Source organism: Microcebus murinus, chromosome 14 (assembly GCF_040939455.1).
Source record: "Microcebus murinus isolate Inina chromosome 14, M.murinus_Inina_mat1.0, whole genome shotgun sequence".
Taxonomy (NCBI): Eukaryota; Metazoa; Chordata; class Mammalia; order Primates; family Cheirogaleidae; genus Microcebus; species Microcebus murinus.
The window spans coordinates 5665205-5680125 of NC_134117.1; the positions used below are offsets into that span (position 1 = coordinate 5665205).

The 14921-nt window shown below is 39.7% G+C and overlaps 2 protein-coding genes across 2 annotated transcripts in view; one reads left to right on the forward strand and one right to left on the reverse strand.

Annotated features, from left to right (window-relative positions):
• The window catches only part of FANK1 (fibronectin type III and ankyrin repeat domains 1), an 81628-nt gene that overhangs the window by 65902 nt on the left and 805 nt on the right, over positions 1–14921 (reverse strand).
• DHX32 (DEAH-box helicase 32 (putative)) overlaps positions 10995–14921 on the forward strand; it is a 53694-nt gene continuing 49767 nt past the window's right edge. The window contains exon 1 of the mRNA XM_076009712.1: positions 10995–11017. The gene's annotated coding sequence lies outside the window, so the exon portion shown is untranslated. The remainder of the gene's footprint in view (positions 11018–14921) is intronic.

Consider the following 14921-nt stretch of genomic DNA (forward strand, 5'->3'; position numbering starts at 1 on the left):
TTGGGCTCACAGTTGATATGTATCATGTAAATACAAAAGAAAACCTAAGTTTCGTGGTTTCTTTGAAGTTCTAAAAATTCCAAACCTGTACCCTTACATTGGTTCACGTTAAGGCTAAGCACTATATATACAGTATATATCAGACAGATTAAACATTTTAGCCAAGGGTGCAAGTTATTAACCAGGATACTTCTCAGATATTTTTACCATGCCAATTTACTATTAAATTTCAAACCAACAAGGCCGCACTTATAAACAAAAGCAATGAATTCAAGTCAATGTTTTTAAAAAGGTGACAGCTGTTTCTTTCCTTAAAGTTTTAACATCTCAAGGAAAATAAAACAACAACTTTGGCAGTGCCAATAAATCAGAAAGAGAAAAGGAAAGGAGATAATAATGATCCTTAAGCTAAGGGAAGAGAAGGAGGGTGGTAGATTTATACTCTGTTTTATTCTTCACTGGAAAAGCACTGGAGTTATAGTTTGTGCTGCAACTGTTAGTCCTTCAATATGGTACAAACAGGTTTATCTCATATACAAATAAGGAGTGGCTACCTCCAGCAGCTGGGTTATGTTGGCCTTCGAGGGAAAGGTCTGGAAGATCTGCCGGGGCAGAGGCAGGGCAGGCCTCACCCGTGCCATGGGCTTCTATCAATCAGTCCACATCAGGAGCAATCAGGGCATTGCCAGGCAACCATCTCTTCAGTCTTTATCAATCAGTGATTGTGATTAGGGTATTTTAGTTCAAAACAAGGAACACTTTGTTTTCATAAATGGGGCTTGGCACACACATAGATGGACGCCACATTTCTTATCCGCTAACTGTTGTGGCATAGATGCCTTTGGATCTATTATTTCCTTTTATTGTTCTATGCAAAGAATTCACTGAAAGGCAACAGGAGGGACACAAGGGCAAGCACTGTAGAAGTAAAGAGAAATAAGGACCTAGTCCTAACTCCAAAGGCGATTCTAAACATGCTGTGCAGATGAGGAAGATTTAACAATTAGGTTGTTCAAAGAAATTAGAAATTTTTTGCTAGCATAACGGTAAAAATCTAAAAGCTTGGTAACACCGTGTTGGGGAGGCTGTGGAGAACAGGTACTCGAGCACGCTGCTGCTGAATTACACAGTGCTATAACCCCTGCGGAGGGTGATTTAACCATCAAAACTGACAGCACCTTTGGGCAAGTCCACATCTAGACATTTCTTCTGCAGATACACTTGCACAAATGCAAAATGTCAGACATGCAAGTTTGTTTGTTGCAACTTTGCTTTTAATCGTTTGTAAAAATAGCTGCTCATTTCCTACTGCTGCCGTAACCAGTTACCACAAACCAAGCAGTTTAAAACAACACAGACTTATTGTCTTACAAGTCTGGAGATCAGAGGTCCAAAACCAGTCTCGCAGGGCTAAAAATCAAAGGGCGGTTCCTCCTGGAGGCTCGTGGAGAGAGTCCACTTCCGTGTCTTCTGACTTCTGGAGGCTTCCACATCCCTTCTTAACTTCGCATCACGCCAAGCTCCGCTCCTAACTTGCCATCGCCTCTCAGGCCGCCTGCCTCCTTCTTATAGGGCCCCTGTGATTGATGACATTGGGCCCACCTGGGTAATGCCACGCCATGCTCCCCATCTCACAATGCTGAATCACAAAGCCCCTTTTGCGGTGTAAGGCAACATATTCACAGATCCAGGGATTAAGATGGGGGCATCTTTCATTCAGCGAATCACAGTGGCAAACAACTGGAAGCAAACTGGATGTCGATCAGTGTGGACTGGCTAAATAAATTCTGATAAATTCATGTGATATATGGTTGTTTGAAAAAAATGAGAAAACTCATTATGTACTAAATAGAAAGCTCTCCGGAATATAATGTTAGGTGACAAAAGTACAGGACAGAAAAAGGAATGTGGTGTATGTAATCTGCTTGTATATATAATGTTTAAACGGTCTCTGGAATGATGCGCCGGAAACTAGTGATGGTGACTACCTACGGGACAGGAACTGGGTGGTGGCATTGCAAGAATGAGACTTTTCACTAATCCTCTTTTGTAATTTTTGAAAACCGTAACTATATTATTTATCCCAAAAGTAAGGTAATAAAGTCTAGAAAGAGTAAAAACAAAGTGTAAAAAAAAACGCATAGGTGGTGGAGATCAGTGTGGGCTGGAGTCAGAAAGGCCAGGTTTCACAGTGAAAGATGCGCGCCGGGACCTGATTCTACGCTGCAGAACAAAGCACCCCACAACTTCATGGCTTAAAACAACAAACACTTATTATGTCACAGGCCTGGGAGTCAGGAATCTGGGGATGGCTTGGCTGGGTTGCTCTGGCCCGGAGTCTCAGGAGGCTGCAGTCACTTGGAAGTTCAGCGGCGGCTGGAGAACCTGCCTGCAAGCTCCTGCCTGAGTTGTTGGCAGCAGTCAGTCCTCGCTGGGGCTTGGCCAGAGGCCTGTGTTCCTCACCACATAGGCCATGCCACAGGATGCTTGGGTGTGTTCATAACATGGCAATTGGTGGGTGACCCGAAAAGGAAGGTGAGAGAGTGGGAGGAAGAAAAGGAGACTAAAGACCAGCCCCAGGCAGGAGCCCCAGGCTTTTATAACCTAATCTTGGAAGTGACCTATCATCCCTTCTGCCATATGCTATTGGTCACACCAACCGATCTTGATCCCGCTAGGCAGGAGGGCCCACTAGGGGTCATCATGGAGGTGGGCAGCCACAGACAGCAAAGAGCGGTGGAGGGCAGGCCACAGGTGAGGAGCCGTGAGTGAAGGAATGAAAACATGAATGGCTATAGTGAGTATGGAAGGCAGGAAGGAGACTGGCCTAATCAGAGTTACAAGTGTGTACCGGGGAGAAGTGAAAATAAAAATATGAAGAGTGGGGTTTGGCCCAATTACCGAGTCAGTGATTCACTCTTCCTGCCATGCTGATCTCCCTCACTGTGTGGGTGATTTGGCATTTCACATCTGTGCCCTAGACCTTAAGCCAAAAATATTTTGTCTCATCCCACTGGAAAATTCTTTCATATATGTGAGGTTCTCTCCTCCGCTAGGAGGTGATTTCTTGGAGAAGGAACATGTTTTTCATTTCCATACCACCTGATACCCCATATCTATCATAGTACGAAGCACCTAGCTGTGGCTTGAGCAATACGAATTGGCTCTTCTAGCATCAGTCCTGACAGCCTTATTAAATTAGTCTTTTTCTTCTTGACAGAAGTTCTCCAACTCTTAATTACATTTCATTCCAGGAACTTAATCTCCTCAGTGGCAGTGGTGACACTGTATCGAAATATTACACAGAACTGACATCATGGGCCTCCTGATACGATGCAACAGAAGGGACACAGCATCATCTATGTGACATTGCTTGTAAAAATATTTGACTTAAAGTATCATGAGGTTACAATCAGACAAATCCAGCATGTAACATTCTATAAGACAACTGGCCTGGCCCCTTCAAAAATGTCAGTGTCGCAAGACAAAAAAAATGCTGGGAGGTTGTTCTCGATTAAAGGAGACTAAAGGAATATAACAACTAAAGGTAACGTGTAATCCTGGACTGGGTTCTGAATCATTTAAAACAATAGCCAAAAGGACATTATTAAGAAAGTTGGGAAAGCATACATAAGGACTACATAATATTATTCTATCTATGTTAAATTTGAGGGGCATATTAATGGCATTGTGGTTACATAAGAAAATGTCCTAGTTCTTAGGGGAAACATGCTGAAGTATTTAAGGCTGAAGTGTCATGAAGTATGCAACTACTTTCAGATGGTTCAGCAAAAAAGTGTGTGTATGTGTCTGTGTGTGTGCACATGTCTAAGGAGGGGAGCGAGGAAGAAAGAGTGAGAGGAAATGAAAGTGAGTGTAAGAGAGAGAAAGCAAGTGTGGCAAAATGTAAACTACTGAATGTAGGTGAATGGTATACAAGTACTCATTGTAAGACTCTCTATAGCTATCAAATTTTTCAAAATAAAAAGTAAATATATATGTACATACACGTTGTATGCACATATTACCAGGAATGCCAGCTGGCATGACTAAGTGACTAATAACTAAGAGCAAAAAACAGAAAAGAGAAACAACCTCACAAGTGATTCAGGTATTAGAATTACCAGACATCAACTTTAACTGGTAATAACAGACCCAGGCTTGAAAATATCTAACAGTAGTCCATTTCTTGACCTTGGTGCTAGTTACAAGGGGTTTATTTACTTTGTGACAATTCATCAACCTGTATATTTAATATTGTATACTTTCTTGCATATATATCAGGCATCAATACAATTTTACAAAAATAGAAAACTTGGGGGATGTAGCTAAATAGAGGGAAATCCATTGTCTTAAATGCATGCATTTGAAAAAAAAAAAAAGGCTGAGAAGCAATGATTTAAATATCCATCTTAAAAAGCTTTAAAAAAAACCTAGCAAATTAAACCCAGTGAAATTAAAATGATGGAAATAATAAGATAAAAGCAGAAATCAATGAAATAGAAAACAAACACATAATGGATAAAATATAAAAAGCCAAAACTGGATCTTTGAAAAGAATAATACAGCTGATAGCCTCTGTGGTAGCCATCCTCCAAGATGGCCCCAGTGGTTTTCATCTCCTGCCGTCCATGCCCTTGTGTAGTTCTTGCTCATATCCCAATAGGGCTGACGTGTGTTATCAAGAGAATATTGCAAATAACAGAGTATGATTTCCAAGGATAGACTATAAAATACATTGCAGCTTCCACCTTGCTCACTCTGGGTAAAAGCAGCCACCATGTTGCAAGGACACCCAAGCAACGCTGTGTGTTACATTTTGGAGGCCTCTTGCTAGCAGACAGCAGTGACTTGCCAGCCACATCGATTGAGCCATCTTGATATCGGATGCCCCAGCCTCGGTCAAGCCTTCAGATGACTGCAGCCCTGACTAACATACTGACTACAATCCAAGACAAAACCACCCAGGTAAGGTATTTCTAAAATCATGAATCACAGAAATTATATGAGATAATTGATATTAGTTTCCTATTGCTGCATAACAAATTACCACAAATGAACATTTCTTTTATTTTCAGATAAGGTCTCTCACTCTGTTGCCCAGGCTAGAGTACAGTGGCATCATCATACCTCACTGCAACCCGAAACTCCTGGGCTCAAGTGATCCTCCTGCCTCAGCCTCCCAGGTAGCTGGGACTACAGGTGCACACCACCACACCCAGCTAAATTTTTAAATTTTTGTAGAGATGAGCCCTTGCTATGTTCTCAGGCTGGTCTTGAACTCCTGGTCTCAAGTTATCTTCCCACTTTGGCCTCCCAGAGTGCCAGGATTATAGGAATGAACCACCACACCTGGCCCACAAATGAACATTGTAAGAAATATATATCAACATATTATTTTGTATATTAATATACAAATAATTCTCTCATATAGTTTCTGTGGATCAAGATTTCATTTAAGAAAACACATGTTTATTATCTTATACTTTCTGTGGGTCAGTAATTTGGGCACAGCTCAGCTGGGTGCTCTGCTTAGGGTCCCACAAGGCTGCAGTCAAGGTGTCTGCTGGGCTAAGATCTCATCTGGCAGCTTTTTTGGGGAATAATATACCTTCAAGCTCATTGAGGTTGTTGACAAAATTCATTTCCTTGTGTCTGTATGACTGAATGTCCAGGTTTTTACTGGGTACGGACTGTAGGCTACCAGCAGGGCCCAGAGGCTACCTGCAGTTGGGATTCCTCACCAGGACTGCTCATTTCCCCAGCCAGCAAGGAGAATGCTACCAATATGCACATCCCATAACCTAAATTCATATATCTATATTACAGCCTAATCACAGGAGTAACAACCCGTCACCTTTGCAATATTCTGTTGGTTAGAAACGAGTCACAGATCCCCCATGTATGCTCAAAGGGAGAAGATTACGCAGGGTGTAACGCCAGGACACAGAGAGCATGAGGACCATTTTAGAAGTCTGCCTGTCACAGGCAATAAATATTTGTTGTTGTTTAAATACATTAAGTTTTGGGTAATTTCTTATGCAGCAGTAGATAACTAATTAGTAACAGTTGTGCACAACTAGTAATAAAAGGAATGAAAAGTGTTATCACTACAGATCCTGCAGGTACTACAAAGATAAAGGTTTATTATAAGCAAATCTGACAGTAAATTAGATAATTTAGATTAAAAGGACTAAGTCTTTGAAAGACATGACTTACCAAACCAAAACCAAATAGAAGCATGTATATTCCTATAGCTATTAAATAAATAGAACCTATAACTTAAAACTTTCCCACAAAGAAAATCCCAGTGAATGAGATGTCTTCACTGGAGAAATCTTCAGTTTAAGGGAAAAATAACACTAATGTTATCATTTATAGAACTTTTTTTTTAGAAACAAGTTCTTGCTATGTTGCTCAGGCTGGAGTGCAGTGACTATTCACAGGTACTGTCAAAGCGTATGACAGACTTGAACCCCTGGCCTAAATGATCCTCCTGCGTCGGCTTCCTAAATAGCTGGGACTACAGGTTATATGAACTTTTAAGAGAACAAAAATAGAAGGAACAGAGCCAAACTCATTTTTTGAGATTAAGATAAACTTGATATCAAAACTAGACTAGGGGCCGGGCGCAGTGGCTCACGCCTGTAATCCTAGCTCTCTGGGAGGCCGAGGCGGGCGGATTGCTCGAGGTCGGGAGTTCGAAACCAGCCTGAGCAAGAGCGAGACCCCATCTCTACTATAAATAGAAAGAAACTAATTGGCCAACTAATATATATAGAAAAAATTAGCCGGGCATGGTGGCTCATGCCTGTAGTCCCAGCTACTTGGGAGGCTGAGACAGAAGGATCGTTTGAGCCCAGGAGTTTGAGGTTGCTGTGAGCTAGGCTGACGCCACGGCACTCTAAGCTGGGCAACAGAGTGAGACTCTGTCTCAAAAAAAAAAAAAAAAAAAACTAGACTAGGAAACTACAGAAAATAAAATGACAGGCTAATAAGTGATATGAACATAAACCCCAAAGTCACTTTTTAAAATAGCACATTAAATTCAGCAATCTATAAAAAATAAAATACACCATAACCATGTGTGGTTTATTCCTTTAATGAAAGATTAGTCTGACATTTGAAAATTCATCAAGGCAAATAACATCAATATGAAAAAAAGTTGATCATCTCAATAGATACAGAAAAAGCATTTGATGAAATTTAATACTCCTCCATAATTTAAAAAAATACCTTGGCAAAATACCTTAGCAAATTTGGAGCAGAAGGGAACTTCCTTAATCTAATGGTCTGATAAAAGTTTGTGATTTTGTGCTGTGACAATTTAGCTGCACTGAAGAATCCCCTCAGAACTCCCTTCCTCATATGGTTCTAGATTAGGGTCTAGGTCCCTGAGAAATTTCTGGAGGTTTAGGAGGGGAAGTGAAGCAGCAGCCATTTATCACCTCCTCAGGTTGGTAAGGGCACCGGCCCCATGACAGTTCACACACATTGCTGTTCCTCTGCTCGCTCACCTTGTTGACCCAGGCAGCACAGACATTGTTTCTCCGGGTGCTGCGCCAGGCCTGGGTACCGAATATCCTGGTGAAGGTCACCGGTTTCTCTTGCAGGTCATGTACATCCCTGAAGTTTCAGGTGGTAAGAGATGGGTAACTTCCAGTTTATCCTTGCCACTGCCACGTTTTCTCTGTGGGCTCCAATTTGTTCTTGCTCTTTCCAATTTCTTGTCTATTTTTCTTTCCCAAATGCTGGTCCAGCAGATTTAGAGCAACATTAGGCTCAATACCAGTTGAAGAGACAACAGTTGAGTTCTCCATTGATTTCAACAACATTGAAATCAACAACAGTTGATTTCAACATTGATTTCTCCATCAGCTCCCACAATTGTTTAAGGTCTAATCCCCATGATAAACCCCTCATTCTATATCATTCACAGTGGTTCTGATTTCCTGATTAAACCCTAATTGATACAAATATTAATACAGAAGTAAGATCCAGAGAATAGAACCGTAAAGATGAGTTTTTTGAATTGGTACAGTACTGGGGTATCTGGAATTGTTTATCCAATCCAATTAGATATAAAGCCATTAATGACCCCCAGTGGTAAAAGGTCATTGGCTATGGTGACAAAAAAAAGTTACTATAAAAATATATCAATTAGACACCTATCATCAAATGCCTGTAAAAGGCAAGACTCAGGATAACCAAGCAGTTGTTCCCTTAGAACTCTTCAGTAGGTAACTTCTTCCAAGAGCTCTAGAGAATGTCAGGAAAGAAAATGATGATGAGTTCATGGATTTAAATTCCCAGCTCAAGGCCAAAAAGCACTATGCCCTAAAAAGAAATTCTTATCTCTTGTAGTTACAAGGTCAAGGTTTCTGATAAGAAATCTCTTAGGTTCTAAACAAACCCAAGTTTAATCATATGGATGGTTTAATTATAACATAAATTGAATTCCTAAGCTCACAAGGTCTTTTATGTTAAAGTCAAGGTATTGGCTGGGAAGGAATGAGACTCTGAAAATTGAGATGAAGTCATGAGGACAGATTCCAACAAAGTTGCAAACCCTGAAGCCTTAAATTCTGTTGAGTCTCCTTACCAGTAGAAGCAGCTCCTCCCTCCATTTCCAAGATTAGTCTTCCCTTATCTGAAGATCCCATAAGGGCCCCCTGGGCCAGCTGCTTTGCAGGAAACTGCTGATACTCCTCATGAACTACCCTATCATGTCTAATAATTCTAGACCTAAAGCAAGACTCAAGTCCCAGCATGGCCCACATGGTAAGGTACAAAGTGTGACCTATGTGGGGGTGTAATATGCAAGAAAACAAGCACAAGATTTTGCCAATTTATGTTGACAAATACCTGGGGAATATTAATAGAAATAGTCCTTAAGGGTGTAGAAGCAGTTGAAAGAAACGAAATATTGGGCCAGGCTGAATTCACTGGGTATGCTGAACGGGGATCCTGAAGTTCTCAGCTTAAGCAACTGGGAGTGACTCTAACATGTTGCTTGGTTGGTTGACTGAAACCTGGATCCAAAGGTGGCCTGAACTAAATGAACTGAAATGTCAGAACTTGCTTAGTATGTACACTATAGAGTCAGCAAACTTTTCATGTAAAGGGCCAGGTAGTAAATATTTTAGGCTTTGTGGGACAGATAACAAAATGGAAATATGGGCAAAAGACTTGAACAGGCACTTCATGGGAGGATGATCATACATTTATAGCCTATAAAAATATATGAAAAAGTATTTAATATCATTAGTCATTGAGGAAATAATTTAAACCATGATGAGATACTTCTGCATATCCATTAAACTAGCTAAATTTAGAAAGAGCAAAGAACCAAGCATTGGCAAGGATGTAGAGCAGCTGGAATTCTCTCCTACGCAGGTGGTATAAAAATTCTGTAACACTGGTAACAGCTACTAAAGCTGAACATGACTCAACAAGCAATTCCACTTATAGGTACATTTACAACACAAATGCACACATGTGTGCACCAAAAGACACGTATGAGAATATCTATGGCAGGCAGAATTATTTGTAATAACCCCAAAATGAAAACAACCCAAATTTCCATCCACAAAAGAACAGATAAGTAAATTGTGAAATATTCACACAACAGAACACTATACAACAATAAAAAAGACAAATTACTGCTGCATGTAACAGCCTGGTTGAATCTTACAGGTAAAATGTTAAGCAAAAAAGGCCAAAGGCCATATATATATATATATATATATATATATATATATATATACACACAGTATATCACTCTGTTTAAATGAAGTTCAAAAAGAGGTGAAATGAATCCATTGTGATAGAAATCCCAGTAGTAGTTACTGCAATGAGGGTAATAACTGGAAAGATACAGAAAGAAGATTTCTGGAATGCCAGGAATGTTCTATATTTTCACCTGGGTGGTGATGACTGAATGCGTTCAATTTGCAAACACACATCAAGCTGTATGCTTAATATTTGTATATTCTATATTATCCATGTATTTCAATTAAAAAAAATAAAAATATTGGTTGCCTAGGAAGGAGTCATACACTGAATTAGCAATGTTAGTCTCAATTTAGAGTGAATTACTTTACTGGAGAACTAAAGTACTTGCACTATCCTGAATAAGCTAATTGACCTGTTAGTTTCTCTCAGGCTGATGAGCAGTAAGGTCATTTTAAAAATGTGAAATTCTGTGATTGATTGTTCCATTCCTTTATTCACTCATGCTAACATGAATAAAAGGATTCACTAGAGTCAGAAAGATGATCTTATTATCCGTGTCTCAGGAAAACTTTTCATGGCAGAGTTGAACATACAAATACATATAGAATAACAAAGTATTAGTGAAATGCAGACATGGTTCTGAGGAGGGAGAAATTAACTCCAATTTGGGGTGGGGGCTGGTAAACAGACATGCAAAATTCCTAAGAGATGGTGATGCTCAAGAGAGGTTTTAAAGAACAAACAAGTGGATGGGCAGTGAGGGCACTCCAGGTGGAGACAGGAGGCAGGAGTGTGAGGATGAGCACATCTTCCCAAGGAAAGGCCAGGAAGGGCCCCTGACAACCTGAGAGGGTCTGGGGGCACAACTGAAAGAACTGGCACCAGAGTCTAGGAGATAGGAATGCCTCCTCCCTTTTTCCAGCCTCCCATAAGAGAAATGCCTAGAGAATGCCCCCAGCCCTGTAAGCACATAAACGCACAGCACACTGGTGTGAGTTGTTTACTTGCTAAGCAGTTTACACCACCTTCTGTATTTAATGAGTCATTCAGGCCCTTCTTGGATGATGCTGGAATGCACAAACCCCTCCTTTAATCTGGTTGGCTAGGTCAGATTAGACAAGTTTTAACAGTGCTTGCCTTTCCCATCAAGGGGAAATAACACCCAAGTTCTCAGGAATAGCCTAGGTCTGCGGACAAGCTCCGTGAACTTGAGCTTCTGGAGAGACAACAGCTTCGACCTTCAGGTCGTTTTGCCCATCCTGTGGCCGACTGAGCATCAGAGGTCAGGACTGCAATAAGTTTTTGTATTTTGATGGGAATTTTAAAACATGGTTGTTTAAAAGGACTTGCTTTGGAAAGGTTTTAATCTTGATTTATGTAAGCATTTATTTCTTAATAAGATTTGAATTATAAACTAATTGATAGAATTAATACTCTCTAGGGGCCAAGACTACTTGAGAAAGACTGTTTTACAGATTTTTAAAAATGATTCCTGAGCTTAAGAAATTACTTTTAAATCCTTACCAGTTTCCCAGATAATTAATGAGCAAGCACTCCCTAGTAGTGTGAAGGCTTTGTTAGGTCTTTTGACCTGGTGACTCCTTGGTCCAAAAAAATAAGATTACTTGTCTGTTTCCTTAATCTTATCAGATAGAATGAGATTCTTAAAATATCTCATTTAAGTTAGAAAAGAAAATGGAATGCCAAATTTATAATTGACCTAACATTTATAAACACCTGATTTAAATGTACTTTACCGAAACCATACTCCACAAGAGCCACTTCAAATCTACCTGGAGCACTGCCCCTTCTGTTGTAGAGTAAAATGGCTCTCTTTCTTTAAGTACACAGCAACACTCATAAGGAAATAAAATTAGGTAAGGCTGATACCAGCTGTTACCAGCAGTGTCATCCATTCAATAAATGTTTGTTTAGGGCTGACTCTGTGAGGCATTTAGGGATGGGATGGCAGACAGGGCCCTGCCCTCTCTACCACTCTACAGCGTGGTGGAGGAAGTAGATTGTTAAAATTAATAAAATAGGCCAGGCGTGGTGGCTCACGCCTGTAATCCTAGCACTCTGGGAGGCCAAGGAGGGCGGACTGCTCAATGTCAGGAGTTTGAAACCAGCCTGAGCAAGAGCGAGACCCCGTCTCTATTATAAATAGAAAGAAATTAATTGGCCAACTAATATATATAGAAAAAATCAGCCGAGCATGGTGGCGCATGCCTGTAGTCCCAGCTACTCGGGAGGCTGAGGCAGCAGGATTGCTTGAGCCCAGGGGTTTGAGGTTGCTGTGAGCTAGGCTGACACCACGGCACTCACTCTAGCCTGGGCAACAAAGCGAGACTCTGTCTCAAAAAAAAAAAAAAATCAACAAAATAATTACAAATTGTGATTACAGCTATGAAGAGAAAAACGCAGGGACAGAATTACATTGAGGAGGGGCACTACCTACTTTCGGGAGTCAGGGAAGATTTCCATGAGGATGTGACATTTAAGCAAGCACTGAAGGACATTAGGAGTCAGACCTGCCAGAGCAGGAGGGAACAGTATTCCTGGCGGACGGAAAAGCTTGTACAGAGCCACAGTCTTGAAAGGAGCTTGTTTGAGGGACTCAAAGACCAATGTGGCCACAGCATAAGATGTCTAAGATTGGATATGTGGTGATTTTGAAGAGGCAGCTAAGTCATGCTAAGAACCTAGGAGGGCTTTTGGCAGAGAAGTGACATGATCTGATGCATGTTTTGAAAAATGTAGCTCTGCCTTCCAGGTGGATCACAGGTGTGCAGGGGAGAGGAAATGCAGAGATCGGTAGAGAGCACAAGCATACTTTAAGCAAGATGGCAGCTTGGAGGACCTCTGATTACAGTAAGGAGGGAGAGAAAGCATGTTCAGGGTATGTTTTGGATGAGGTGTGAGAGGTGGTGAGTGAAAAAGAGGAGTCAAGGATGACTCAGATTACAGGCTGCAATAATTGGGAAGGTGGGAAGACTGGTGGAGAAACAGGTTTGGAGAGAGGTCTTCACTCCTTTAGTGTAGGCCTTAGTCATTGGAGTAATTTAGATCTCCATTTAGCACTTCTTTTAAAACATGGATGTTTGCCTGGTGTGGTGAGGACTGCAGTCACAACAACTTGGGCGGGGAGGATCATTTCAACATAGGAGCTGGAGGCCAGCCTAGGCAACACAGTAAGGAAACTGCTGCTTGGCATAAACTAGGCCTGGGTTGCGTTTTTTTTTGTTTTTTTTTTTTTTTTAAATATAGGGAGAGTTTAGAGAGCAGGCTAGCAGTGAGTGGAAGCTGAGTGGCTTATTTTGATGTTGCATTTAATAAATACAGAGAGTTCTTATTCAGATTGTGTGTTTGCTTAGATTTGGGCTAAAGACTCCCAAAGCCAACTCTTGGTATTGTCACTCATTAAGAAGTTAGGGAAGAGAGAGTACAATTGAACTTAAATATTTTCCAAAAAAAAAAGAAAGAAAAGAAAAGAAAAAAACAAAACAAATGGAATTTGATGTACATTTTCCATGTTATTTTATACATTAGTTAACTTTTCAAGAGTGCAGTTTAGGAGGGAAATAATTAAAGATGTAAATATGTGAGCCAAGAGCCAAAACCACTCTGAACAGCCCAAGGTTGTGAACTTATTTAATTTGCCCTTTCCCTGAGGAGTCACTTCTTGGATCATTGACTTATTATTATTCTGTAAACCAGTGGTAGCCCCTGTCTTCCTCTGTTTATTGCCAGAGTATGATCCAGCTGTGGGATTTGAAGAGTTTATGTTTATTGGATTTTAATGACTCAGTTAACAAAGGTCATTCCTAAAAGTAATAGCAAACTAAGTGTGTGGAAATAGAATAGCTAAGACTGACTCAGGGGGTTATTTTTAGTAGTTCCTTGGTGTTGTCCTTAGATATATGTTTAATCCTTAAAAGCAATTAAGAAGGGTCCTTTCTCTTAATCAATTTACTGATGCTGTATTCAACTACACTTGTAAAACATTATTTTAAAACTCCTCAATAACAAAAGGTACTATGTAAACACTAGGCTTAAAATACGCTAGATGATACTGGTATAAACAATATACTATTAATATAATATTGATAATAGAATAACTGTAAATATGTGTAATTGTAATACTTGTTAATATTATATCTATAGTGTTTCCATTATCTTTTAGAAAATGAAACAACTTTGGTCTCAGGTAAAATCTGGTTGGATGTGAATCTTGAAGTTAAACGAAACTTTGGAGATCATTTAATCTTGTCCTTTCAAATATTTACCATGGGGAAGCACGTTGCCTGGCTTCTGGCCAGGGCTCTGCTTCCCAAGGGGGGGGAAATTTTTACTGTGAATGATTTGGTAAATATTTATCAAAGATGGTGTTTATTAGAATGTGAAAGAATTTCCTAAGGTAAATGGTGATTGTTTGAATTATTTAAAATTAAATTGATACAAACATTTAAGAATATGTGGAAATGAATAAATTTACAGTTGTTCCCCAGGCATAAATTACTTAAATATTCTCTACCTCAAAATCTAATGAGATAGGATATAAATGTGCACTTTGTATATGTAATAAATTTCTTACATAGTTTTTACAAAGCCTTCCTGACCTGGCTCCTGTTGACTTTTCCAGCTTTAACTATAGCTGCAGCATAATAAATATGTATTAGGAATGAATGAATGGATAAAGGCAGTGAGCACTAAAGAATTTGAAATTTATAGTTTACACATTTGAAATGATAAATCTGAAGAAATAAAGATGCTACTCTTAAAACATTTCACTTCACTTCTTTTCTAAGAAGAGAGCATACATAGCTTGGCATCAGTTTGACATGAGACAAAAATTTTAGTATTGTTGCATGCTAAATTTCTTTCACTAGGTTAGATAAAATGTAGAATCCAAAGAATGATAAATGCAAATGACAAATACTGTATAAAAATCCTATCAACTCACACAACCATAACTTACAAATTGTAAGTTTTCTTCTCAGCAAATGAATTAAAAGAAAGGGGAAAAGTCTCTAAAATCTTCCCGTTGCAGGCAAATGATCTTTTAAAATGCCAGCATATCCCCCAGAGAATGGATTTGGTCTGAGTGCTTCGTGTCTGAAATTGTGTAAGAAAAGATGACTTGATTTTGGGAGTCAAACTGTATCTCTCTATCAAGGTTTAAGATC